This window comes from Giraffa tippelskirchi, chromosome 8, assembly GCF_054371585.1.
Source record: "Giraffa tippelskirchi isolate mGirTip1 chromosome 8, T2T-mGirTip1v1.2.pri, whole genome shotgun sequence".
NCBI lineage: Eukaryota > Metazoa > Chordata > Mammalia > Artiodactyla > Giraffidae > Giraffa > Giraffa tippelskirchi.
The window spans coordinates 84,765,833-84,793,160 of NC_137282.1; the positions used below are offsets into that span (position 1 = coordinate 84,765,833).

At 41.6% G+C, this 27,328-nt stretch overlaps 1 pseudogene; it reads right to left on the minus strand.

The window, feature by feature from the left end:
- Window positions 1-24,174: 24,174 nt before the first annotated feature.
- On the minus strand, window positions 24,175-24,353 carry LOC145519206 (U2 spliceosomal RNA; annotated as a pseudogene).
- Between the last annotated feature and the right edge of the window lie 2,975 nt (window positions 24,354-27,328).

Sequence of the window (27,328 nt, forward strand, 5' to 3'; positions counted from 1 at the left end):
ATTTGTGGTGGTAGGGAGATTGATCATGGATATTATTATGGATATGAGTCCTCTTTGGACAGGTGATATTTCTTCAGATGACTGTAGACATCCAAGTGATATCAGTTAGAACTAAATCAGAGTCAGGGAGTCAATATGTCTCCTATGGATAGGTCCATTATATTCCTTGGTGTTCAAGAGCTTTGTCTCCTTTTCACTTTCCCCTTTATATCTGGGATGGAAGGAGAATATGAAACTCCATTCTTTTTGTCAACAGAAAACTGTGTAAAAGATCTTTCAAGATCTTGTTTGTTGTTGTTGAAGGAATTCAGATAGAAGCCTTGTTATCTGCGTTGTTTCCAATCAGGGCTTCAGAAATGATGTTTTTCAGATAATCTGTGGTCTTGTATCTTTGGCTTTGTAGTCCTATTTATTTGTTGGTACTGAGGATGACTTCAGATGCCTCTTCCTATAATGAAGATGTTTTCTAAATGTTTAACTGCTTGTCAGCAATCTGAGAGAATTCATAGACATGTAGGTTGCAGATATTTCTCCTACCGAATTATATTGTACAAGAATCTCCTCTGAGAAATTGGGAAATCACCTAGAAGTTGTTAAACAGCAGTGCTTCTTTGGTAATATTGGTGATGGATATGAGAGAAAAGGCCATTAAAGCAGGAAAGGTAAGATAAGCATTCCTAAGAAAGTACACTTCGGCAGCTGTAATTAAGTGCCAGAAAGTCTTTCAAACAAACACAATAAAAGGAGAGACAAAATAGCCACCAAACAGAATGATCTCCTCCACTCACAATGTCATGTCATTTTTCTTTATAGTCTCTTGATCCACTACTTCTACACTTTAGCCAATAATTTAGTATACCACCTTATTTTAATGCATCATCTCATACATGGGTTCTTGAAATAAGGTCTTGCTTTGGTCTCCTCTCCCCTCTGCACTCCTGCATTCTATCATCAAAGTAAATTTTCAAAAATGCTTCTTTCATAATACCTATCTAGAGTTCAAAATCTTCCACTCAGCCTACAGGTTATGATGGTAAACAAAAAAATCCCATCTCCTTAGGCTGATGCTTAAGAAACTCTGAAGGATGCAACCAATCCCAGGAATGGTATTTCGTGCCCGGGGCCCCGCACCCCTCCCCCCCACCACCATTCACCGAAATAGTTCCATCTCAGTGTTTGTTTGTGTGGTTCACTCCTCCAGAGTGTCCACCTCCCCCCTGACTTTGCCCTTCTTTCAAGCCTAACACTGAGCTCCAGCTCTGGAAACACTCCTAGGCCACGATGCTCTCCTGCCCCCATTCTCAGTAATCCTCTCCAGAGAGGGCCTTCTGAACGCCTGACTGGAGGTCAGTGGGATCACTGAGGTCATCTATATTTAGATTCTAGACAGTTTCCAGTAAGGAAGGAGATAGGCTAATTTGAAAATCCAGTGTTGGAAGTAGGAATGAAGAAAGACAGCTTTTGCCAGATGCTCTGGGAAGTAAACTGTGCAATAAAATGTAAGGCATTTTTTATCTCTTCTCTCTTTCTCTGTCTCAGCTTTTGGAGCCAACTTCCCCATGTCTTGAACTGACAAATTTTCTGATTTCTTCCAGAACCTGTTTCCTCCTTCAGTCTTTTCATAACCTCTAAGCATATGTCCTTTCATCGTCTCTTTTTCTCTCCCAGATCATATGAACAAAATTATTTATTTCATGGTCTAACCTTTACTCTTTTTTTCAGTTTTTAATACTTTCTTTTCTTTTTTTTTTTTTACTTCTTAAACTTAATTTTTATTCATTCATATTTTCTTGCTGAGTCAAGAGAGACTTCTTTTTCTCTTTCCTTCCCTCTGAATAGTTTATCACTAAAGGCAGTGACAACTTTATACAGAGAACATCTTGCATTCAGATTACCACAGAGCAGTAGCTTCTTTTTATTCCTCATTTTCCTGGCCAATTATAATTTTGAGTACATTTTAATATTGTCTGAAAGTTTATTTGGAATGGAAGGTAAGATTTTATAATAAATTACTCTAGAGTACTTGGTTTTGCTGTCAATTATGCTATACTATCTACCATATTGGCATATATTGTCATGGCAACCCACTCTAGTTTTCTTTCCTGGAGGATCCCATGGACAGAGGAACCTGGTGGGTTACAGTCCTTGGCGTCACAAAGAGTTGGACACAACTGAAGTGACTTAGCAAGTATGCACATGCTATATTACCTGTTATTTACATATTAGCTTGATTACTGTCTTTAAATGGCTCTGAGCTATCTGAAGCCTTCTCTGGTGGAATAATCAAGGAATGTTTTTGTTTTTGCCCTTAAACTCCTACCATTTAAATCTCTGGTATCTAAAGGAAAATGTTGCAGTAGCTTATCCATCTGATACACAGTAAACAGTATGTTAGACACATACAGAAGATGGGGACTGTTGTCATGTTTTAAGCAAATAGAGGCATTTCCTAGCCACGTAATCTCATCAACTCTTTCTCAGATGAAGTAGTAGTAGTTTCCTTCCTTCTGATGAAAATAAATTCTTGTTTGAAGAAGAAGGATGATTAAAAGATAAATGCTTAGGGTTTATGAAAAGACTGAAGGAGGAAACAGGTTCTGGAAGAAACCAGAAAATTTGTCAGTTCAAGACATGGGAAATTGGTTCCAAAATCTGAGACAGTCCTAATCTCGTTGACTATATTTACTCAGACTGTATTTACTCAGCATTATAATAGCGAGAAAGAAATCAGAGCAGTTGCCCAAATGTGGACTCTGTCCTAGGAGAGGAAGGGGAGAATGAGGTGTCTTAACAGTTAGGTGAATACTTTTCATGTCAGTACTTGGGTTCCTCTCTACGCTGGGAGTAATTTATCCCTGACTGGGACCAGAAAAGTCAAAATCCTTCTACCCTGAAACATTTCCAGGATGCAAATGCAAAATTAATTCATGTGAAAAATGTCACTTATTGTTTTGTAAAGCACAGTTTGAAACTGAATTTCTATTTTTATTTATTTATTTTTGTCCTTCCTGTCCAGTATTCACTGTACTTAGATTTTGAGGTATGCTACTACAGCTTACAGAGATTTCAGGTTTCTTTAGCTGAGTAGCCTGGACTCTTGTTTAAAACATAATAGATTTGAAGGTTTTCATATATTCTGACATTCCATATTGTTCCTGTCTTAGCTTGCTTTATTTTCAGTAACTGAATAAAATGGAAACAAAAACAATATTGTGTGTGTCCTCAGTTGCTTAGTTGTGTCCAACTCTTTGTGACACCATGGACTGTAGCCCACCAGGCTTCTCTGCCCATGGAATTTTCCATGAAAGAATACTGGAGTGGGTTGCCATTTCCTTCTTCAGGGGATCTTCCCGACCCAGGGATCCAACCTGAGTCTTCTGTGGCTCTTGCATTGATAGGCAGATTCTTTACCTGGGAAGAATTCTTTACCTGAGCCACCTGGGAAGCTAAATAACAATAGCAATAGTAGTTTACTAAGCACTTAAAGTATGCAAGGTTCTGTCCCGGACATTATTATAAATTACATCAATTCATCATCACAATAATCCGATGATATAGGTAGTGTTGTTCAATATCCATTTTCAGATGAGGAAGGTCAGTTCAGTTCTGGTCAGTTGCTCAGTTGTGTCCAGCTCTTTGTGACCCCATAGATTGCAGCATGCCAGGCCTCCCTGTCCATCACCAACTCCCAGAGCGTGCTCAAACTCATGTCCATTGAGTCGGTGATGCCTTCCAACAATCTCATCCTCTGTTGTCCCCTTCTCCTCCCGCCTTCAATCTTTCTCAGCATCAGGGTCTTTTCAAATGAGTCAGTTCTTTGCATCAGGTGACCAAAGTATTGGAGCTTTAGCTTCAGCATCAGTCCTTGCAATGAATACCCAGGACTGATCTCCTTTGGGATGGACTGGTTGGATCTCCTTGCAATCCAAGGGACTCTCAAGAGTCTTCTCCAACACCACAGTTCCAAAGCATCAATTCTTCAGCACTCAGCTTTCTTTATAGTCCAACTCTCACATTCATACGTGACTACTGCAAAAACCATAGTTTTGACTAGACAGACCTTTGTTGGCAAAGTTATGTCTCTGCTTTTTAATATGCTCTCTTATTTAACTTATATGCAGAGGACATCATGAGAAACGCTGGGCTGGAGGAAGCACAAACTGGAATCAAGATTGCCAGGAGAAACATCAATAACCTCAGATATGCAGAAGACACCACCCTTGTGGCAGAAAGTGAAGAAGAACTAAAGAGCCTCTTGATGAAAGTGAAAGAGGAGAGTGAAAACGTTGGCTTAAAGCTCAACATTCAGAAAACTTAGATCATGGCATTCGGTCTCATCACTTCATGGCAGATAGATGGGGAAACAGTGGAAACAGTGGCTGACTTTATTTTTCTGGGCTCCAAAATCACTGCTGATGGTGACTGCAGCCATTAAATTAAAAGACGCTTATTCCTTGGAGGGAAAGTTATGACCAACCTAGACAGCATATTAAAAAGCAGAGACATTGCTTTTCCAACAAAGGTCCGTCTAGTCAAGGCTATGGTTTTTCCAGTAGTCATGTATGGATGTGAGAGTTGGACTATAAAGAAAGCTGAGCGCCGAACAACTGATGCTTTTGAACTGTGGTGTTGGAGAAGACTCTTGAGAGTCCCTTGGACTGCAAGGAGATCCAACCAGTCCATGCTAAAGGAAATCAGTCCTGGGTGTTCATTGGAAGGACTGATGTTGGAGCTAAAACTCCAATACTTTGGCCACCTGATGCGAAGGGCTGACTCATTGGAAAAGCCCCTGATGCTGGGAAAGATTGAGGATAAGAAGAGAAGGGGACGATATAGGATGAGATGGCTGGATGGCATCACTGACGCGATGGACATGGATTTGGGTGTACTCCGGGGGCTGGTGATGGACAGGGAGGCCTGGTGTGCTGCAGTTCATTGGGTTGCAAAGAGTCAGACACGACTGAGCAACTGAACTGAACTGAACTAGGTTGGTCACAACTTTTCTTCCAAGGAGCAAGCGTCTTTTAAATTCATGGCTGCAGTCACCATCTGCAGTGATTTTGGAGCCCAAAACTTTAAAGTCTGTCACTGTTTCCATTGCTTTCCCATCTATTTGTCATAAAGTGATGGGACCGGATGCCATGATCTTAATTTTCTGAATGCTGAGTTTTAAGTCAACTTTTTCACTCTCCTCTTTCACTTTTATCAAGAGTCTCTTTAGTTCTTCTTCACTTTCTGCCATAAGGGTGGTGTCATCTGCATATCTGAGGTTATTGATATTTCTCCCAGCAATCTTGATTCCAGTTTGTGCTTCCTCCAGCTCAGCGTTTTGCATGATGTACTCTGCATATAAGTTAAATAAACAGGGTGACAATATACAGCCTTGACGTACTCCTTTCCCGATTTGGAACCAGTCTGTTGTTCCATGTGTTGTTCTAACTGTTGCTTCCTGAACTTAGACACAAAACAATAATTAATTTTGCTCAAGGTATCTCTGGTCCACCTGGGGGCACCATTACTAAAATTAGACTTTATTTCCCATTTTAGTGGCTACTTCATAGTAAAGTTGTAGTGACAGAAAAAATAGGAATATTTTTACACAGTGGCAATGATTGTTTGAGTAGAGAGAGGATAGAACTGATTTTCCAAATTTAGTTAGCCTGATTTCTATAGTCCCTAACATGCTTGGTGAAGTCAGGAAGTGGGATTATTTATTGGGTGCTAAAATTCCATGCTCCAATTTTATCTGGGTTTCTGTGGAGGTATAATGCAAATGCTTCAGAGAGTGTAATTCTTTTACCTTAGTGAGAAGACAGTAGCCAAAAGAGAATCTAGTGGTGAGTTATTAGAGAGTCGGTAGGAAAGTTTGTTGAAAGAAGGGAGTTTTGTAGAGAGAACAATGAAATGTTTTATAGTAAGCTAATGGTGAAAGGATCATGGTGACTGCAGTATAGTTGGTTATCATTATCCAGTTAAAATCATTCTTGAAACTCAGCAGTAGTCTCTTTCCTTGCTTGTGACATTTGCCATTATTTCATAGGTTTGAAAATACAAACTTTGGAAGTTCAAGCCCTATCTGGGTTACATCTTTCTTTTTAGGACCATACGCATTATTATGACAACTGTAATGAAGTGAATAATGGTGTTCCTTAATGGAAGCATAGGTCCAAGGACAAGGTTGTTCCTATGTGTGGATGATAAAGAGGGATGGAAATAAATAATAAGAATAACATGGGTTTTTAGTACAGAATAGCTTTTCCCTAAGAAACCTAAATTTAGTGCTCTAAATTATGTACTAAATAAGAAACTTGACTTTACTTCAGAACCTAAAGAATGAGATTATATAGAACAGTATTTAAAATCAATATTTAAAAACTCTTAGATGTCTTAAAGTTGTCAAGTGTCATACTTACTGTTTAATAATAACTCTGATATTTCCCTTAAACCAAGGAAATCCTACTCTCTTCTTATGGAAGAAACCTCCAGGTTTTGCTCACTCCCTGAGGGCATGTGTTCAGTGGCTCTTTTGTTGTTGTTGTTTAGTTGCTAAGTTGTGTGGAACTCCCTGTGACCCCATGGACTATAGCCTGAAGACTATAGCCTGCCAGCCTCCTCTGTCAGTAGGATTCCTCAGTCAAGAATACTGGAGTGGTTTGCCATTTCTTTCTCCAGGGGATCTTCCCAACCCAGGATCAAACCTGTGTCTCCTGCACTGGCAAGTGAATTCTTTATCAGTGGCTCTTTCAGTTCAGTTCAGTTCAGTCGCTCAGTCATGTCCGACTCTTTGCGACCCCATGAATTGCAGCACGCCAGGCCTCTCTGTCCATCACCAACTCCAGGAGTCTACCCAAACCCATGTCCATCGAGTCAGTGATGCCATCCAACCATCTCATCCTCTGTCGTCCCCTTCTCCTCCTGCCCCCAATCCTTCCCAGCATCAGAGTCTTTTCCAATGAGTCAACTCTTCGCATGAGGTGGCCAAAGTATTGGAGTTTCAGCTTCAACATCAGTCCTTCCAATGAACACCCAGGATTAATCTCCTTTAAGATGGATTGATTGGATCTTCTTGCAGTCCAAGGGACTCTCAAGAGTCTTCTCCAACACCACAGTTCAAAAGCATCAATTCTGCAGCGCTCAGCTTTCTTCACCATCCAACTCTCACATCCATACATGACCGCTGGAAAAACCATAGCCTTGACTAGATGGACTTTTGTTGGCAAAGTAATGTCTCTGCTTTTAAATATGCTATTTAGGTTGGCCAAAACTTTCCTTCCAAGGAGTAAGTGTCTTTTAATTTAATGGCTGCAATCACCATCAGCAGTGATTTTGGAGCCCCCAAAAATAAAGTCTGACATTGTTTTCACTGTTTCCCTATCTATTTCCCTTGAAGTGATGGGACCAGATGCCATGATCTTAGTTTTCTGAATGTTGAGCTTTAAGCCAACTTTTTCACTCTCCTCTTTCACTTTCATCAAGAGGCTCTTTAGTTCTTCTTCACTTTCTGCCATAAGGGTGGTGTCATCCGCATATCTGAGGTTATTGATATTTCTCCCGGCAATCTTGATTCCAGCTTGTGTTTCTTCCAGCCCAGTGTTTCTCATGATGTACCCTGCATAGAAGTTAAATAAGCAGGGTGACAATATACAGCCTTGACGGACTCTTTTTCCTATTTGGAACCAGTCTGTTGTTCCATGTCCAGTTCTAACTGTTGCTTCCTGACCTGCATACAGGTTTCTCAAGAGACAGGTCAGATGGTCTGGTATTTCCACCTCTTTCAGAATTTTCCACAGTTTATTGTGATCCACACAGTCAAAGGCTTTGGCATAGTCAATAAAGCAGAAATAGATGTTTTTCTGGAAATCTCCTGTTTTTTCGATGATCCAGAGGATATTGGCAATTTGATCTCTGGTTCCTCTGCCTTTTCTAAAACCAGCTTGAACATCTGGAAGTTCATGGTTCACGTATTGCTGAAGCCTGGCTTGGAGAATGTTGAGCATTACTTTACTAGCGAGTGAGATGAGTGCAATTGTGCAGTAGTTGGAGCATTCTTTGGCATTGCCTTTCTTTGGGATTGGAACGAAAACTGACCTTTTCCAGTCCTGTGGCCACTGCTAAGTTTTCCAAATTTGCTGGCATATCAAGTGCAGCCCTTTCACAGCATCACTTTTGAGGATTTGAAATAGCTCAACTGGAATTCCATCACCTCCATTAGCTTTGTTTGTAGTGATGCTTTCTAAGGCCCACTTGACTTCACATTCCAGGATGTCTGGCTCTTTAGTAGTTTGTTAAATGGATCTTTCCTCTGTCCTTTAATTCATTACGCTATTTAATCCTCACAGCAACACGACATTACAATTAAGACATGGAGAAATCAAATAATTGGCCTCAGACTACATAGCTAGTGAGTGGATTTGAATTTTGGCAGCTCTACTCAGAATCTAGGCTTTAAATCACTACCAATCTGCTTCTTTAATTCTATTCACTTATTTTGGAGAATTCCAATGATATTAGTCTAAGAACAAACATCTATCACTCCACAGAACAAAACAAACAGAATGCACCATTTTGTAATAAGATTTCACGGAAAAGATCACTGGTACCTTCCAGATAACATCAGATGGCTTGTGAATCAGGTGAATTACGCTCTTCAGCTGACTCCCTCTGCTTGGCTTTCTCAATATTAAATCACAGCTGGACTACTTTTACAACCTGTTCTTTAAGGGATGGGATCACATTTCAAACATATTTGAACAAAGGAATTTTTAAGCCAGTATAATTGCCTCATTTGATAGGAGAGAATGAAGGAAATTAAATATTTTGAGTGCCTCTTAAAAGTATCAGTGTGTCACTAGGGGTGAGCATATTGTTTATTTCAATTAATCTTCCCAAAGAATGTGTGAAGTAATTATTATTATCTCACTTGGCAGATAAGAAAGCTGAGATTCAAGAAAGCTTACTAACTTTCCTAAAGCCACAAAAGGCAATGCCAGACTATAAACCCAGATTTTTTGGTATTCAGAATCTACATCTATCATTTTAGGGTGCTGAAGACTGTTCTGTTGGACGCAAAATGTAGCTTTTAATTTTAGGGATATATTTGTGTTAAGCTACCCACACTCTTTTCTTCAAAGATGCAGACTGTGGGCTTGGAAAGATGCCTTCTAAGAATCTCTGCAAGAAAATCAATGTGGCAGAGAAGTAAGGACTTGGAGATTTATAAAATGGTGTCTAGATGGCTAGTGGTGCATTTACTGACGGCTTGAGTTGCTTGAAAAGCTAACTGCAAAGAAATTTAATGAGTCCAATTTGGGATGTATTAAATCTGAAATGATACTGGAACATATTGAAACAGCTGGCTGGAAGGCAATTGGGAACAGAGCTCAGGAGGGAAGTTGGAGCTCAGGTTGGGAGCACTCAGTGTATAGTTGGAGATCTGAGTTAGGGAGAGGATGAGATTTCCCAGATTGAATATGTACCAAGAGCAGAGGACCAAAGATAGAATTTTGTGAACCACTGAAGGGCTGGGAACTGAAGAGGAAGATCTAGTGAAGGAGACTGTAGAGCACTCATGGACAGAGGACCTATTTCGAGGGCCCAGTACTTTTGAAGAAAAAGTGGGAGAGACTTTCAAGTAGAAAGGAGGTGTTAGTCATGTACAACAATAAAGATAATTTAAGAGGATGAAAGCTGAAAAGGGGCCACATGATAAAAAATTAGTAAGGCATTAGGGCATTACTAATTAGGGCATTAGTAAGGTATTTTAAAAAATAAATGTGTTTTAATAATGGAGTTTGTAGACCAGTGTTTTCTTTTTTTTTTTTTTAGACCAGTGTTTTCAAATCACAAAGAGAACTAGTTTTCACTGTAGACCAACCTATTACAAGCAATAGAAATCATTCTGAAAAAAGAAACTTGCTAACAGATAATTAAGCATATGGCACATAATTATTTGAAATGAGACAAGTCTTCTGGGGAGCTCAAGGAATGGTATAGAAGCCTGAGTTGTTGGAGCAGAGAAAGTGAAGAGGAGAGCTGTAGGAGATGGAGTCAGAGAGAGAACCATGAGGGTGGAGAGCATGGGTCCTGAGAGATTACTACATAGAGAATGCCACTCTCCTCTCTGAATGGGATGGAAAGCTTCAGTGGCTTCTGAGTAGAGGAATGACATGATCTGACATATGCTTGAGCAGAATCACATCCAGATGCTATGTTGGAAATAAAGTAGAGCAAACTAGTGGCAAAAAAGAAAAAAAACCCAAAATGGGAAGGCCATGTCAGAAACTATTGGGATCCATTAGACATGACAGTGCCTTGGGCTAGAATGGTAGTGGTACACTTGGTGCTATGAAGTCAGACAGCAGATGTGTTTTGAAGGCAAAACCCACAGGGAAAAAAAACGTTGAACAGAAAATGGGAACTATATATACACACCATTTTCTTTCCTAAGATTTTTTTTTTTCCCTGTAGAAAGTAGTTGGTGGGAGGTAGAAGCAGTGTTGAGGTGAATAGTTTTCCAGACTGGGAGAAGTCACAGCATATCTGTTTGATAATGAGAAAGCTGTAGCAGTAAGGAGAAAGTTAAAATGGGCAAATTGCCAGCATGGTGTCCTTGAATAAATGAAAGGGGAAGGGAAGCAACTATGCCAGCTGAGAAAAAAAACAGCTCATTTCTACTCTGTAGTCAGACCTGGTATGTCCCGAACTTTTCATGTAATTTTTTTTTTTTTAACATGAATGATTTTCAGTGATTATCTATGTTAGCTTTGTACTGTAAATACTGATGGATGAAGAAAATACAGAATGATGACTGTGTTACTAACTATAACAGTTATATGAGAAGCATTGGTTTAGTTCAATTTAGCCCGATGTTTTGTGCATATATAGACCACAATATCCTTGACACCAGAGAGTCATGCCTATTGTCCACTGCATGGCCCCTTGCTTTCTGAACATTGCCTGCATGTTTCTGCACATGCAATTTCCTTCAGGATGCTCTTGTGTCTTACACATCCTTCAGGGCATAGCACAACTCCTCTTCCACAAATTTTTTTCAAGCACAGGCTTCATCTCTATCTTTGTGTTCCAATAATTAATTTCTTCCTGTCCTTTACCCATATTCTGTTTGTATAATAATTGAATGCACACTGTATATTTCTGGACCCCTACACACTTTAAATTGTGTACTGTGCAGACATATTATTTGTCTATGTATCTTCTCTCCTCTATTACCTGAGATTATTTCATCCTAAAATGATGTCTTGCTCATTTGGTTCCCCAACAATGGACAGTTCAGTATTGAATGAAATGGAAATACTTGAAAACTGGATTTATTTTGTGGTGTTCCAGAGGACAGAATTAGTGGGAAAAAGTAAAACTAAGATAGATTTTGGCTTGATCAATGGAAAGGCATTATAACATGATGACATTTCAAAAATGGGAAAGACTGTTATTTAAAATATGGATTCCAGGCAGCCTGGATGGGAAGGGAGTTTGGGGAAAGATACATACATGTATATGCTTGGCTGAATCCCTTTGCTGTTACCTGAGACTGTCATAACATTGTTAATCAGCTATACCTGAATACAAAATAAAAAGTTGAAAAGGATAAGTTCCAGGCAACTGAAACAAACCCAGTCAGTTTTTCTCCCAACTATCATTTAAGCTCAGAGCACTATACCAAGTATGTTATAAAAACTAGTATCACATTTAGTCTTGATATTAGTCCCCCAAAGAGGAATTTCAATCATCCCAATTTTACTTTAAGTGGTTAACCAACTTACCTCAGTGTACGGCTAATCGGTGAAAGTGGGCTGGTATTGGAACTCAAGTCTATGTGGTGCCCAGGTCTAGACATTTGATTCAGATGATTCACTGTGTTAGAGAGATTCCACATTGGGTAGGATGTAGGCGTAGATAAATCTCTGAGGTTATAAAGGAATGTACAATTCAAGGAAAAGGCAAATTATCTAGGTAGACTCCTGTGTCTTTATGACTGTTAAGCAGGCTTGCTTTCCAAAAGAGAATCAAGAGATGAAACCGGAAGAGACAAAGCAATCCCTAGTGAGGTGCCAAGATATTCTTTCAGTTTGTTCATCTCTATATGTTCTTAGATCCCAGTTATCCCTGACTCAAAATGAGAATGGGTTCACGGTCTTTGATAACTGCGTTATGACTGAGTAAACACAGAGTGGGGCTTGGGGAGCTTAGAAGACCTGTCCCAAAGTGGAGCACACCCAAACTCTTTGAGAACTGGACACGACTCACAGAACTTGTCATCAACATTACCAGAATTTTCAGCATGTGCCTGCAGTAGGCTTTTAATTAATTTTATCAATATCTCCTCTCTCCTCCATCCTCTTTGAGTCCATATATATCGCAAGATACTGTCTTGAGTAGCAATAACATAAAGGTATCATTTTTATTTGACACTGTGCTATCTATGAATATAAGAAAGCATAATGTATATTTATATGGTGAGCCTTTGATCCAAGTCTTCACAAAAGGAGAATGCTATATTTTTGCAAAAGTTTTACTTTTGATGTTTTGTTCAAGAAAACATGCATTTACATGCATAGAATGGAAATAGAGTGTTAAATAAATTCTACTTATGCATTTTCTTACCATATTTCAAGATGTTTACTCTTTCAGCAAATAATCTGACTTGACATTTCTGAGCTTGTAGCATGGAGAGAGGCATTACTACCTCAGCCTTTTGTGTTTCTGCTGGATTTTTTTTTTTTTTTGACAGTCCACTCAGTATAACCCAAGAAAACTTTATTCAAGTGAACCTCAACTTCACTTTTCACAGAACTATGACCTTAAAAAACTAGTCTCTTAACTTCCTTCAGGGAGCCATGTGACTGACTGCCTTGTCAGCAAGCTACTTTTCCTGAATCTAAGTTATTTCCTTTCCTACAGAGAAAAATTGCTGTTATCACTTCCAACCCTTTCAGTAATGGCCATTTTCATATGTAGTTTACCCCTTCAAAACAAACAAAAAAAGAATGCTTTTTTTTGCTTATTTGCTAAAAAAAATTGTTTATCCTAAAGAAAAAAATGTAAGGATATAAGCACATTTCATGGTCTATGGAAAAATCAGCATTTCCAGAGATTTCTGATCCAAGAGACAGCTAAAAGTTCTCTAAAACACCTATTTTAAGAGATTCATTTCAACTATCTAAACATAAGAAAAACACGGTCTGGTTAAAGCCAGCATCACCCAAGTACTTCCCAATTTCTTTATCTCATAACCATTTCTTTTCAGTTTTTATTCTGCATAATTTTCTCTAACATCAAACTCTGGAACTACTTCTGTCTTGTATGACATTCCCCTGGTCTTGGCTTTTGAGAGATGCTGTGTCCTGATTTCTTCTCTTAATGATTTTTTTCTCACCCCTTTTCCAGAACTCCCTTCTCATTCCTTGTGGCCCTTTAAATGTTCTATCCTTAGCATCTTGCTCTCTTTCTACATATTCTCACTGGATACTCTCACAGTCACTTGCCTAGGCTCAAGCCTTGTCTGCTCACTGATTATTCCCACATTTAACCTAGACTTTTCTCCTAAACTCCGGCCCAAATACCTCCTAGCTTTCCCACAGTTCATCTTCAGTGTAACATGTCCCCAAGTGCACCCTTATCTCCTCCTCAGCCAGATCTTCCTGTGCTCCTCCTTATCTTAGCAGACTATTTCCATGTACCCAGACACCCAAGCTTAAAATCACTGAGTCATTCTCAATTCCATTCTCCTCTGAAAGTTTTCTCCTATCTGTTCCTTCTCTTTCTTCCTGACACTGCACACAGAGTTCAGACACTCACCAATTCCCCCCAGGTGATCACAACTCTTTCCTAACTCTCTGTTTTCTTATCCTGGTCTACCTTGAGGTCAGAGACTTATTATGAAAATGACATTCTGTGAGTTGGCCCTTTGCTTTTAAACCTTTGATATTCCCCATTTTACATGAAGAAAAAACCCAAAACTCTTTAACAGACAATCTAAAGCCACCTGAAGTTTAGATTCAAGTGGCTCTGGCAGGCCCATCTTTTGGCGTCACTCCACCCCAAAGGATTCCCAGGTGGCTCTAGTGGTTAAGAACCCACCTGCCATTGCAGAAAACATAGGAGATGTGAGTTTGGGGACGATCCCTTGGAGGAAGACATGGCAACTCACTCCAGTATTCTTGCCTGGAAAATCTCACGGGCAGAAGAGCCTAGCAGGCCCTAGTCCATTGAGCCGCAAAGAGTCAGACACGACTGAGCGACTTAGCACACACTGCAAAGGCATATGTGCTGAGTCTTTGTCATTGCACATGCCATTATTATCTCTACTTGAGATGTTTTCCCCTATTTTCTTTTTCCTACCTAGTGACTGATGGCTTTCATTTTTCAAGAGCCACATCGGATGATGTCTCTTCTTTGAAATCTATCCCGACTTCTGTAGAAGCATGTCCTCTGGCTGTTGTTAGTGGCCTTAGCCTACCTTCACACTAGCATCAGGATGCTGTGTTGTAAATATTACACAATAGTAAAGGACTCTGAAAGAGCAGGGGATGTCTTCTTTTCTGCAGTGCCAAAGTCTATCATTATGTCTGACTTGTGATAAACGTTTGGTTCTTATTTGTTAAATGAAAATGAAATTACTGTAATAGGTAATAATGAAAACTCTTAAGAATGGCCCAAATGATTCCAAATAGCTGTCCTAAATATTTATGTTTACTCTATATTTTCTTTCTTCCAAAGAACTTTGTTTACTTCCATTTTATTCTATCAGTGGGACACCTCAGACTGGCAACTAAGACTCAAGGGAAAGGACAGAGAAAGAACTCAATAACTGCACTGACAGACATTGGAGTCAGACTCAACATTCCTAAGAGGTGATGGGTGTGGTCAGCTACTACCAGCCTCCATCTGGTACATTTTGTTGTTGTTTAGTCACCAAGCCATGTACAACTCTTGTGACCTCAAGAGCTGTAGCCTGCCAGGCTCCTCCGTCCATGGGATTTCCCAGGCAAGAGTACTAGAAGGGATGGCCATATCCTTCTCCTGGGGAATCTTCCTGACCAGGAATCAAATCCGTGTCTCCTGCTTTACAGATTCTTTACCACTGAGCCACCTGGGAAGCCCTCTGCTACACTGCTACACTGAAAAACTGGCAGCTAGAGAGTGAGGAGGTAAATTCAAGGGTCAATAGAATAGAGTGTGCGTGAGATGAGAGGCAACTCCCTACCCACAGGGAATGGAAATAGGGATACCTGGCCTTTTCCCCTAAAAATCTCCTTAGGGATTCTAAGAGAATTATTCATAAAGACTGTTGTATCCTTGGTCTTCTAGCTGGGCATTTGCAGAGGAAAAGAACTTGAATTTATCATGGGAGCAGGGAAGATGAGTCTTGGTGAAAGGGCTAGAGGGAGGGGACAGTGTTGGGGCACTCGGTTTAATGGCCAGGAAAGGAGATTTCTGTGGGTCAAGTGGATGTGAGTTTGAATGAAGGTGAGGTTGATTCACCCTAATACCAAGACAGTTTCCCCACCACACTCCAGCTACAGAAGACTATGGAGTACATGGCCAGTGACAAGAGCTGAAAATGGATTTCCAACTTCTCAAATCATTGGATCTCAAAGAACGCATACCTCTAGCCCCCAGAGTCAGAATTTGGAGCCTGCCTCACAGCGGGCATCAAGGACCAGGCTTTGCCCAGAGAAGCAGCACTCACGAGGAGAGAGATGTTATGGTGCTATTTTGTTGGCTTGGTGCTCTTCCCATTCCCTGTGCACCTCTCAGCTCAACACCCCTGAAAGGTAATCCTAGAAGGGGGACACAAGGTGGTGGTAACCTTGAAATAGCCCTGCAATCAGGTAGGGCACCAGTTCATACTTGGACTGGGGAGAGAGGCAGTGGGTAGAAGGTGAAGATAAACTCCAATTGAATGGCTGGACTGCGGCTTAATATCTGAAAGTGAAAGTCGCTCAGTCGTGTCCGACTCTTTGAGACCCCATGGACTATACAGTCCATGGAATTTTCCAGGCCAGAATACTGGAGTGGGCAGCCTTTCCCTTCTCCAGGTGATCCTCCCAACCCAGGGATCAAACCCAGGTCTCCCACATTGCAGGTGGATTCTCTACCAGCTGAGCCACAAGGGAAGCCCAAAGATACTGGAGTGGGTAGCTTATCCCTTATCCAGCGGATCTTCCCAACCCAGGAATCGAACTGGGATCTCCTGCATTGCAGGAGGATTCTTTATCAACTGAGCTATCAGGGAAGCCCTTAATATCTGAAAACAACTGGAAAACTATGACATTGCCTCAAATACCTGAGGAGACCTACTATCCAGTAGAGAATTAATACTTGATATCATACAATTGGGAAGAATGATTGAGAAACACAAAGGATTCATGTTTCTTATTGAGTTAGCACTGCTTTCTAAAGTCGGTACATGTGGAAACTCATTTAAATTCATAGACGCTCTGCACAAAGTTCAACCAAAATTCAACCCCTAACTGCTATCAAAGCAAACCTTCCTTTATTGTTTTATCACTGAATCTGACAGGTAGCACCATCCACTAATGTCCCTACTGAACCCTCTGGGGATCAGAACATGGTCAGAGGTACCCATGGAGGACATGCAGAAATGCAGTCTTATTCTGACCCAAAGGGGTTCACAGTATAAAAATGAAGTGAAGATGTATGGCAGCTCCTACTCAGATCAGTTTAGGATGAGTATCTAACCAGTGTCAGGATGATCTGGAACTTTCCAGAACCACTGAGAGCTCTGCTGATTCGTATATTAGGAGATATATTATGTAAGCCGTCCATGTTTGGAAATAGCTGATATGTTTGTTCTCTCTAGAGCAGAAATGCAAAGTATTTCATGATACTAGAGAATAATAAGAGTACTTTCTCTCATAATTCTTCTGAGGGAAGACTAGGCCATGTTTGAACTACTTCTAATTCTGTCTCTGTTCCCTCAACAATATCACACCTCCATTGTTTGTTGTTTGTTTAGTCACTAAGTTGTGTGTGACTCTTTGCAACCCCAATGACTGCAGCCCGCCAGGCTCCTCTGTTCATGAAATTTCCCAGGCAAAAATACTGGAGTTGCCATAAGCATTATATATATATGTTTCATCACTCTTGTTTGTAGACTTCATTCCTGCCAGTCCTTTATTAGTCTAAGTCTATTTTCTGACCAATTTCTTGCTTTCTCAGATCATTCTCCCATAATCACTCTGAAAATCTGAGGCACTCTGCTGTAATAGAATTCCTTGCACCATATAATATTAGTCTTTGAAGTAGTATGTGCTATACTGTGCTTAGTCGCTCAGTCCTGTCTGGCTCTTTGCAACCCCGCAGACTGTAGCCCACCATGCTCCTCTGTCTATGGGGATTCTCCAGGCAAGAACACTGGAGTGGGTTGCCATGCCCTCCTCTGGATCTTCCCAACCCAGAGATCAAACCCAGGTCTCCTGGATTGCAGATAGATTCTTTACCCTCTGAGCCATCAGGGAAGCCCTTGGAGTATTATATTACCCGTATACCTGTCTGGAGAAGTCTTCTGATTTTTCAACTTCCTTCATGAATGATGCCTCTTCTCCTATTAAATCCTTTATGTTCCAGCCAATTCCCCATCACCTCCCACTTCTCTGGGACTGCTTCCCTGAACTTCAGCATTCCCTTAACTAACTCCCCTAGAAGCCTATTTTACTACTCCTGGGGACATTCTTGACAACGTATAAGCAACACTCACAGAAATGTGTATGAGAAATTGTAGCATTTTAGCTTCAGAAGGTTTTATGCATAAGGGTTCTGTTGATGCTAGAATGAAACAAGTAATCAGAGGTAGGGGGCCATGAGAATTAGCTAAAATGCATAAATGCATTAACATTCATAATAACATAGTTACAGGTAGTATAGCATACGTGTAGTAATAGTCATTTACTCCTTGACTCTGTGTGAAGTCAGATTGTGTGTTTTAGGACCTTAAAACAACCTGATAAGAAACAGAGCAAATATTGTTTCTAATGATAATCAGTGAGAGTGGCCTCCCAATCCCTCCCTTAATTTTTAAATGGGCCCAAGTAATTTAAAAACCAGAATTACTGGATGAAAGTAGTGTGGGCAGCATTGATATACCTTATGTGGTAAGGGTAGGTGGATTTTGGCAAGGTGGTTACAATGGCTCTTTTTTATGCCTTGGATATCCACTTCAATTAGGGACTTTGGGACTGCAATAACTATATGAGATATGCTTTATTACATGGTGATGGAAGCAATCATGAAATACTCGTATGTTTTGCAGATGCTGGCACTTCTTCCCTTTTGATGTAAAATATAACATGAAGTCTTTGCATTAAAATCAGAGGCATAAAATTTGCTAGCATCTGTAAATATTTTATTCTTTAGGTACTCCCTGGTCCTGAAAAGAAAAAGTAGAGAATCTTGCCGGAATTTCAGTCATCACCTCCGTCCAAGAAGAAACCACCCACGGTTTCTTTATCATAACAGCGCCCCCTGCTGCTTCAAAGCGAAGGCTTCGAGATTGTTTGCCCGTTTTCCTTTCAGTCTTTGAGAGACTCTGGAAACATGGCTGGAAAACATTATCCTCAACTGAACCACGGCCAGGGAAGTCTCAGGAGGGAATTCTTTCCTGACATAAAATTAAACCTGGCTTCAGCATATCTTTTGCGGGAGGGGGTGGGGTGGGGGGTGGTGGAAAGGAGGAAAACTTACTGTTGATGTTTCTTGGCTTGGCTTTCTATTCTGTTCTTAAAGCAACATTATTTTAAAAATCTGTAACAAAACCTGTCATCTGCCAAGTCAGCTCCAAGCCTCCCAGTCTCTCTCAGCACAGCTTTCCCTGTCTTTCCCTCTTCCGTCGCCGCACTCCACTCACATTTGGCAAAACTTATTCATAAACAGATTCCATTTAACTCACCGATGGTAGGAGCGGTGACTGACTGTCCCCGCTGTGGCAGGGAACCTGGTGCCAGGAGTCCCACGGAGTCCCAGGCACGGGGGCAGGGAGGTGGGCAGGAGTTGGGGGCACCGATGTGGCAGTGGAGCTGTGGAGGAAACAGGCCTCCAAGTGACTTGCTTTCAGCCTTGCTCAGTGGAGAGCTGGCCCTCGACTTCAGAGGTGGCTCAGGAGCAACTGGCAGCAGGCGATATACTTTCAGGTCCAACTGGACGCACTGCTTGTTGAGAGCGGAAAATCTGGAAGCTGTGGTGGGAGAAGGCTTTTGCCTCTCTGTTCCTGTGGGAGACCGTGCACTCATGATTACCCTGTGACCTGATGCCACTGGGGAGAAGGTGCCGGGTTATTTATTCACCCAAGGGGCAGATGTTGTTAGAATCATTGAGGTTTTTTTTTTTTTTTTAATAATATTGAATTGTCTCAACCAGGGCTCTGATGTTATGGTGGATGAAAATGATCCTGCGTCTCAAGATGAGCCCACACGAACTTAATAAACCAGTGCTGGTCTGTTGTTGTTGTTCAGTTGCTCAGTTGTGTCTGACTCTTTGCGATCCCATGGACAGTAACCCTCCAGTCTCCTCTGTCCGTGGGATTTCCCAGGCAAAGATACTGGAGTGGGTGGCCATTTCCTACTCCAGGGGATCTTCCTGACCTGGGGCTTGAACCCATGTCTCCTGCATTGGCAAGTGGATTCTTTACCACTGAGCCACCAGGAAAGATCATGGGCAGATCTGGAAGTCACCTTTTTCTCTAGCATGACCTTCCTTTCTATTCCGATCAAAAATAGTGACTTAGAAAGTTTGTCCATGTGTGTGAGAGGATTACAGCAAGAGAACTGACACCCTTCAGAAGTTTTGTAGCACATAGCATGATCATTATATTAGGTTATACTGGGGTGTAATAGGTTCTGGAATGTTCAGGCCTTGGTCCCTGGCTCTGAAGCGGCTACTCTCATTAAAATGCATTTGTAGGATGGGCTTCCCAGGTGGCGCTTGTGGTAAAGAACCCGCCTGCTAATGCAGGAGATATAAGAGATGAGAGTTCAATCTCTGGATCAGGAAGATCCCCTGGAGAAGGGCATGGCAAATGACTCCAATATTCTTGCTTGGAGAATCCCCATAGACAGAGGAGCCTGGCAGGTCCATAGAGTCGCACAGAGTCGGACATGACTGAAGTGACTTAGCATGCACGCATATATGCAGGATAATAGAATGCAATGTTTGACATCATCTAACCGCACCCTGTGCGGACCAAGAAATTATATGTGACACGCTCCACGTAGTCTGCTAAGAAGGGGCCAAGATGGGGTGCTAGACTGCTAGCACACTGAGAACTTGCCTGTGTGATCTGGTTTAAGCACTGCTTCTAGCTGGTTTCCTTGCTTAAGAATATCTTCTTCAACTGGCTTATGTAGGAGACTGCTTTTTGGAGGTGAAGTTGTTGTCCACCTGAGACAGTCATTTAAAATTTAGTAGTAAAGTAATGTTTTACAGTGAACTGTGTTTTTGAAAGGAACAGCTAGCCAGTTGCCTAGGCAGGCCCTGAGGGTGGGATGACATTAGTGATTGGGAAGTTGTCCTTGGAAGAAAGTGGGTTGAAACAGAAGGGTCAGGCCAGAGGCAGTGGGAGTCACTTGGGAGGGTGTGGGAGGGCCTGTGAGGGATCACAGGTGGGGACACCTGGGCATCTTGGGAACAAAAGAAGAGCACTGTGAGCTGGGGCTTGTTCCATAGGGATGGAAACTGTGGGGTCCTGTGAAAGGAGAGATGCCAGGAGAGTGGGCTCTGAAGATAAATCTGATTTCTCTTCCACAGTTTTCTGAGGCCTACCCTTGAGAATTGGCCCTGCTCCCTCTATATCTAGATACTTAGAAAGTGATTTCATTGTTCTTTGTCCTAACAGGTAACTTTCCTCTCCATCCACTTGTGTAGGTCTCAGAACAAAGACAAGAGAGTTGAGTCCTAGAAGAGAAGGCACAGTTAATACCAGCTGTCATGACATTAGCCTGCCTGTCTGTGTCTCCTGCCCGGTTCAATGAAGTCTTATTCTCCTCTCTACTCCTTCATTCCAGGTTCATCTCATAACCAAAGGCAAGCTTGATGATCTCACTGGCCTACCAAAAGATATTAAATGTTGATGTATGGTCAACTGAATAATTTCTCACTTGTGGGAGATCAATTTATTGTTATCAACTATTTAGCCCTCTTTCCTGAGAGAGGACTATATATCCTCACGCACAGCAATGTAACTTGTAGTGTCTCCTGTGTTGGAGGGGTATCCCTTGCTCTACTGATGTCAGGCTTGGCCGTATGATTTATTTTGGCCAATAGAATATGAGCAGACACGACATAGGTCTTGTCTCTGGCAGAAGCTTCAAAAGGCATCATATGTTTCTGCCAGTCCTTTGCCTTGGAGAAACCAGGTTTCTCAAGGAAGAACAGGTCTTTCAGGCTGAGTCAAAGAATAAGTTGAGAAGACATATGATATGGAGCCATAGGAGCCACCAACATGGAACACAAATGAGAAACAAATGTCTGTTGTTGTAAGCCACCGAGACCTGGGGTTTGCTTGGTGCAACAGCACAACTGACTCATACAATTCCACTCCAGTTTATCCTCAATCTACTTTTCTAGGCTTATACAGCATTACAACAGCACATGTTCCCTACACTCCAGCCAATCTAGAAGCATCTCCATTTCTCAGCCTCTCTCTGTGGTTCTTTTTCCTTTTGGCTGTACCCCATAGCATGTGGGATTTTAGTTTTCTGATCAGAGATTGAACCCACACTCCCTGCGTTATAAGGCAGAGTTTTAACCACTTAGATCACTGGGTAAGCCCTTCTGTGTTTCCTTTATTTATCTCCTATCTCTCCTAGAGCCCAATCTTGAACAAATCTTACTTTAAAGATTCTTCCAGCTAGCTCTAAATCTATCTTACCTACAAAATCTTACGAATGTCTTGGTTTGAAATGATTTTTCCTTTTTCTGAATTCCCAAGTTTATGCTACCAATCACTCTATTTGTTAATAATAAAAAATTGCTATTTACAGAGTGAGTACTACATACCAGAGATAACTGTACATGTTTGTGTATCTATGTATCTTTGTACACTAGATGTTGATTTTTACCAACTGTGTTTGTATACACTAAGATTGGATAAAAAGAAAAAGGCTTATTGTGGGTAAAAACACGTGAAGGGTAAAATGGGAGGAGGTTGAAGCAAGGGGCAGGAGTCTTCTTACACAGTGATTATCTGAGGCTTGAGGAAGAAGACTGGGAGGGTGGAAGACTGGATAGGAAGAGTTTCAAGCTGCAATGCAATTCCAAGAAATGTTCTGCCAAGTCAGTGGGAGTCTTTAAGCCAAAGTCACCTTTGTGGGCCAGAGGTCTTATAGCTCAGGTGATCTGCATTGGTACCAGTGTTGCGCTTGACTATTAGCTGGGAGCAGCCTTGTGGGAATAAATGATAGTGGATCCCAAACAACAAAACTGGGGTTGTTCATCAGTGATTCACACAACATAAAAGATGAGCAGTTCTTTACCATGGTCACCACATCAACATTAGCTTGTTGAATCTTCATAAAACTCCTATGCGGTTAGGGCTGGTATCAGTGTTGCTTTAAAGTAAGGACATTGAGGCCTAGAGAGGTTAAGTGCCTTTGTTGCCATCACCCAGCTAGTAATGGGCTGGAGTCTGAGCTTGTCCTCTAAACTACCACTAACTTCAACTCCTATCTCTTACTAAACCCATAAATGAGTAAATGCACCTTAGTGTTGTCTGTAAGAAGGTGGAAACCTGGGCCAACACTGATCAATGCCACTCTTGTTTTTGTTGGATCCAGAAATGCACAAGCCTCCCTTCAATTTTTATGACATGCAAGCTCTTCCCCTGTGGGTCATGAGATAGAATTAGACATTTTTTCTAGAAGACTGTCATGCACTGTTCAGATAAACTGTTATGAAATATTTTATGAATAAAACAGCTCATTAGAAATGCTTCCTAAAACCTCAAGGAAACAAGGTTCTCAGATGTTTTTATCCTGTAATTCTTTTCTTTCTTTCTTTCTTTCTTTTTTTTTTAAGAGAAGGAAGTTGAGAATAGAGTGGATGAAGAACAAGATTTCAGAACTCTGAGCAGGGTTGAAGAAGCTGTCCAAGAGAATATAGAGAGCCTTATGGGGTAAGAGACTGGAAAAGTGAAAGGGTTGGGAGAGCTTGGCTCCTTGTGACCATAGGCATAGGGTACCCAGAAGGGCAGGATGGCAGGGGCAGACCATTGAAGGTGTAAACATCTGATGGTCAGGCTTGAATTGGTGAAGAGCATGGAGCCTAGAAGGTAACTGAAGCATTGGTTACCTGGAGATGCTGCCTAACACAAAGCGGGTAAAACTAGTTCTTGGATTTGGGGTTGCTGCTGCTCTGAGAGCTACTGAAAAAAAGGCCTTAGGTCAGTGATAGCAGCGGCAGAGAACTTCCCTCATAGCTCAGTTGGTAAAGAATCTGCCTGCAATGCAGGAAACCCGGGTTCGATTCCTGGGTCGGGAAGATCCCCTGGAGAAGGAAATGGCAGCCCACTTCAGTGTTCTTGCCTGGAGAATTCCCATGGACAGAGGAGCCTGGCAGGCTATAGTACATGGGGTCAGCAAGAGTCAGACACAATTTAGCGACTAAACCAAACAAAACCAAAGAGTGGTAATAATGAAAACGCTCAACAAACCCTTGGTTAAAAATCCACCGAGGTCAATGCCATACTCAAAAGAAAGCAACCCACGGGCTCCAAGTCACATGTGCATGTTAAGTTGCTTCAGTCGGGTCAGACTCTTTGAGACCCTTAGGACTGTAGACCCCAGGCTCCTCTGTCTATGGGATTTTCCAGGCAAGAATACTGCAGTGGGTTGTCATGCCCTCCTCCAGGGGATCTTTCCCATCCAGGGATCAAATCCTCATCTCTTACATCTCCTGCATCTGTAGGCAGGCGGGTTCTTTACCACTAGTACCGCCTGGGAAGCCCCCAAGTCACAGGTGTGAGATCAAAAAGGGAAGAAAAAGAAATCAAATCCTCCCTGTGATAGTATAGTGGGCAGAGCCAAAGCTGTATGAAACCTTGGGAGAAAAATTAGTACCTCACTTGCAAGTGCTGAAGAGGAACAAAGAAATGAAAAAATGTGAGGAAGGCAAAATCTACATTTTGCGACTGTTGTTATGAGAGGGAGTTGCACCATTTCTGGAGAATACCAGCTGTATGTGTAGAGAGAAGTTATGTAAGCTCCTGTTCCAATTCCCTGCTGCAAAAATTTGCTCCATTTACTGTATTGTCCTCAGATAGATGATACATCTGATAAGAACAGATACTACACTTGATCTTAGCCAAAAGGCCTGGAAGGAATTCTTTCCTGTAATTCTTGAGCCATTATTCCAGCCCTATTTCCTGCTGCATCTAATCAATGCTGGGTTGTTTTAGAATGCCTGTTGTTTTGTTCTTATGAATCCATACCTTTTTCTCCTGAGTTTAATTTTTTTTTTTCTTTCTTGTTCTGTAACTGTGTTTCCCATTATTGAGAGGCTGTGAATGGTCTTGCTGAGAGAAGCAAATAAGGACCAACTTGATATTTTGAAAGGATATAAACTACTCTCCCTCTACCCAAAAAAATTAAAGAAAGGAAACAGAAGGACTTTTAGGGCTAGAGTTTATTTTCCTATAAACAAATATAAGTAGGAGAGAGAGATGGGCATATGGTATGATATATAGCTATATCTATATGTATGGTGTGAATACATAAGATAGACTTCTTTCTACTGTAGTAAGTGGAGTTTATGCAGAATTCTGCCATGTGGTGAAATCAAAAGACTTCCTAGGCTGAATGCTCTGCAAGAATCTTCTGCAAGGAAAAACTTGTTTTTGTTTAGTCGCTAAGTGGTGTCCAACTTTTTTGCTACCCCATGGACTGTTGCCCACCAGGCTCCTCTGTCCATGAGATTTCCCAGGCAAAAATACTGGAGTGAGTTGCCATTTCCTTCTCCAGGGGATTTTCTTGATCTAGGGATTGAACACGTCTCCCACATTGGCAGGCGGATTCTTTACCACTGAGCCACCAGGGAAGCCCAAGGAAAAACTAAAAGACACCAAGCAAGCAAACATACACCCAACTCCCAGATGCTCCCTGGATCCTTCTATTTATCACTGTTGCCCTGACCACAGTGTATGGCATTTTACTCTTCAGCTCTGTGTGAAGACCTGCCCTGGACATTAAAATGGGGGTGGGATCAACTCTGTCCTGTAATCATTTTTAACTGATGCCATAAACAAGCCTAGTTTATGGGCTTATCATTAAAAGGCATTTTTGTTTGATTGCCACTTTAAGATGTACTCATTGGGAAAGATATTGTTTTCCTGCCCGTGGAAGAAAACTATCAGGCATAATGACATTTCTGGTCATTCTAATTTTATAAAATGAGACCCCCAAATCTCTTAAGTATTATTTCAGAAATTAGGATCTTCAGTTATAATATGTTAATTAACACTCCAATTTGCATTCACAAATAAGATGTCCTCCATTTGCTAGAGCTGGAACTGGAAAAATTTGTCTTTGGAGAAAAGGATGTGATGAACTTCTTGCTTCTTTGTTCATCTTTCTCATTAGTCAATAGCTATTCTTTCTGACTTTGAGGTTGAAGATAAGAGAGGAAAGAGAAAAAGGAAAGAAAAAACCTACTTAATTGTGCTGCCTGTAAGCTGCCTTCTTGTTTTCAGAACCTCACAGATGGTCTTCCAGACTCCCAACCTGCTTGGCTTTCAGACGACAGCAGTTCTCCTCACCTCTGATCTATTGTTCCATTCACCCCTCAGCCTCCAATTTTCTGGTGCTTCATTGTGCACAGATCTTCTCCAACCCAATTCCCTGTCCTCCGGCAGAAGTTCTTTTATGCATGTCTTTAGGTCCCACATAAAAGGACCCCAGACATCTCCACCTGGCTATAGGCAGCACAGATCTTGACTTGTAGTCAAATGGGGACAAAGTTATCTCCTAATCACAGTTCTCTCTGCTCCCCTAGAGCACCAGAGGGGCTTTAGTATGTGTCGGAGGAACCTCCCAAACTCAGCAACAGAAGCAGTTTCTCTTAGAGTTTCTCCTTTGAAAGCTCTCCTACTAAACTCCAAGTCAGGAGTCGGCCTTACTCTCGCTCCTTATCCCAGAGTGGAGGGTAAAACTCACAGTACAGCTTTCTCTATCTAAAAGTGTTGAGTTAGTCGCTCAGTTGTGTCTGACTCTTTGCGACCCCATGGACTGTAGCCCACCAGGCTCCTCCTAGCCTTTCCCTTCTCCAAGGGATCTTTCCGACCCAGGAATCAAACCCTGGTCTCCCGCATTGCAGGCAGATTCTTTACTGTCTGAGCCACCAGGCAAGCCCTCTCTATCTAAAACTTTCTCTTAAATCTCCCTCTTAATTTCCATTTGGGGAATCTTTATACCCTTGAAGTGGGTGACGGCCCCAAATCATGTACGTGATTCCATGCAATTTACTTAGAAATTTGCATCTTGATTTTCAGCTTCTCCCCTCCTCTAACATCTGAAGTTCTTTACATGGCATCAGCTGAATCTTTCATCTGATACATTTGATATCATGTGTCATATCTTTTCAGTGTTCTCTGCCCCTTTTAGCACCTTCTCTGGAAATTTCCATGTTCTTATGCTGCATACTCTACCAAGTCCCTAACGTGTGTCACTTCCGGGGGCTTAGCCTTCCTTGGTCCTCCTCATCCCTTTTTGACATCTTACCTGTTCCAGTCCCCTCTCCCCCCATAAGCACCCCCATCATATTGTAGATTTGGGGCTCCAGCCTCAGAGCTCCTCTCTTTGCTAAGGGAGCTGCGGTGACTCCTGGGAATGCTGTGTCCTGTGTTCTTTATCCACATCGGCACTGGGCATGTTCATACACTGTCAGCTGAAAGTGACAACTTGACTCAGAAGTTTTCTAAATTTGGGAATGGTTTGTTATTGTTATTCTTGCTTTTACTTCTTAGTAAAACCCTTTTTGCCAACTAAACAGCTCAATTCATTTGCTAGTAAAAATTTCAAACAAATAAAATAGGAATAAGCGGGAATAGAGTGAGAGTGGGGTCTGGGAGACCACCCATCTGGTGTCCTCCACAGCTCCACAGGCACTGATAAAGAAGCCCGGGGCTTCAGGAAACACACTTGGAAAATCTTGACTTTAAAACAAAACGTGACTTTTAAAACAGGAGCAAAGCATGGAAGATTGATTTGAGGGAAGGCTGTGTGCCCCACAGTCCTTCAGAAGTCATACCATATGGGCTTCTGCCTCCTCTCTGTGAAAATGAGTGAATATTAGTGGCCCCAGC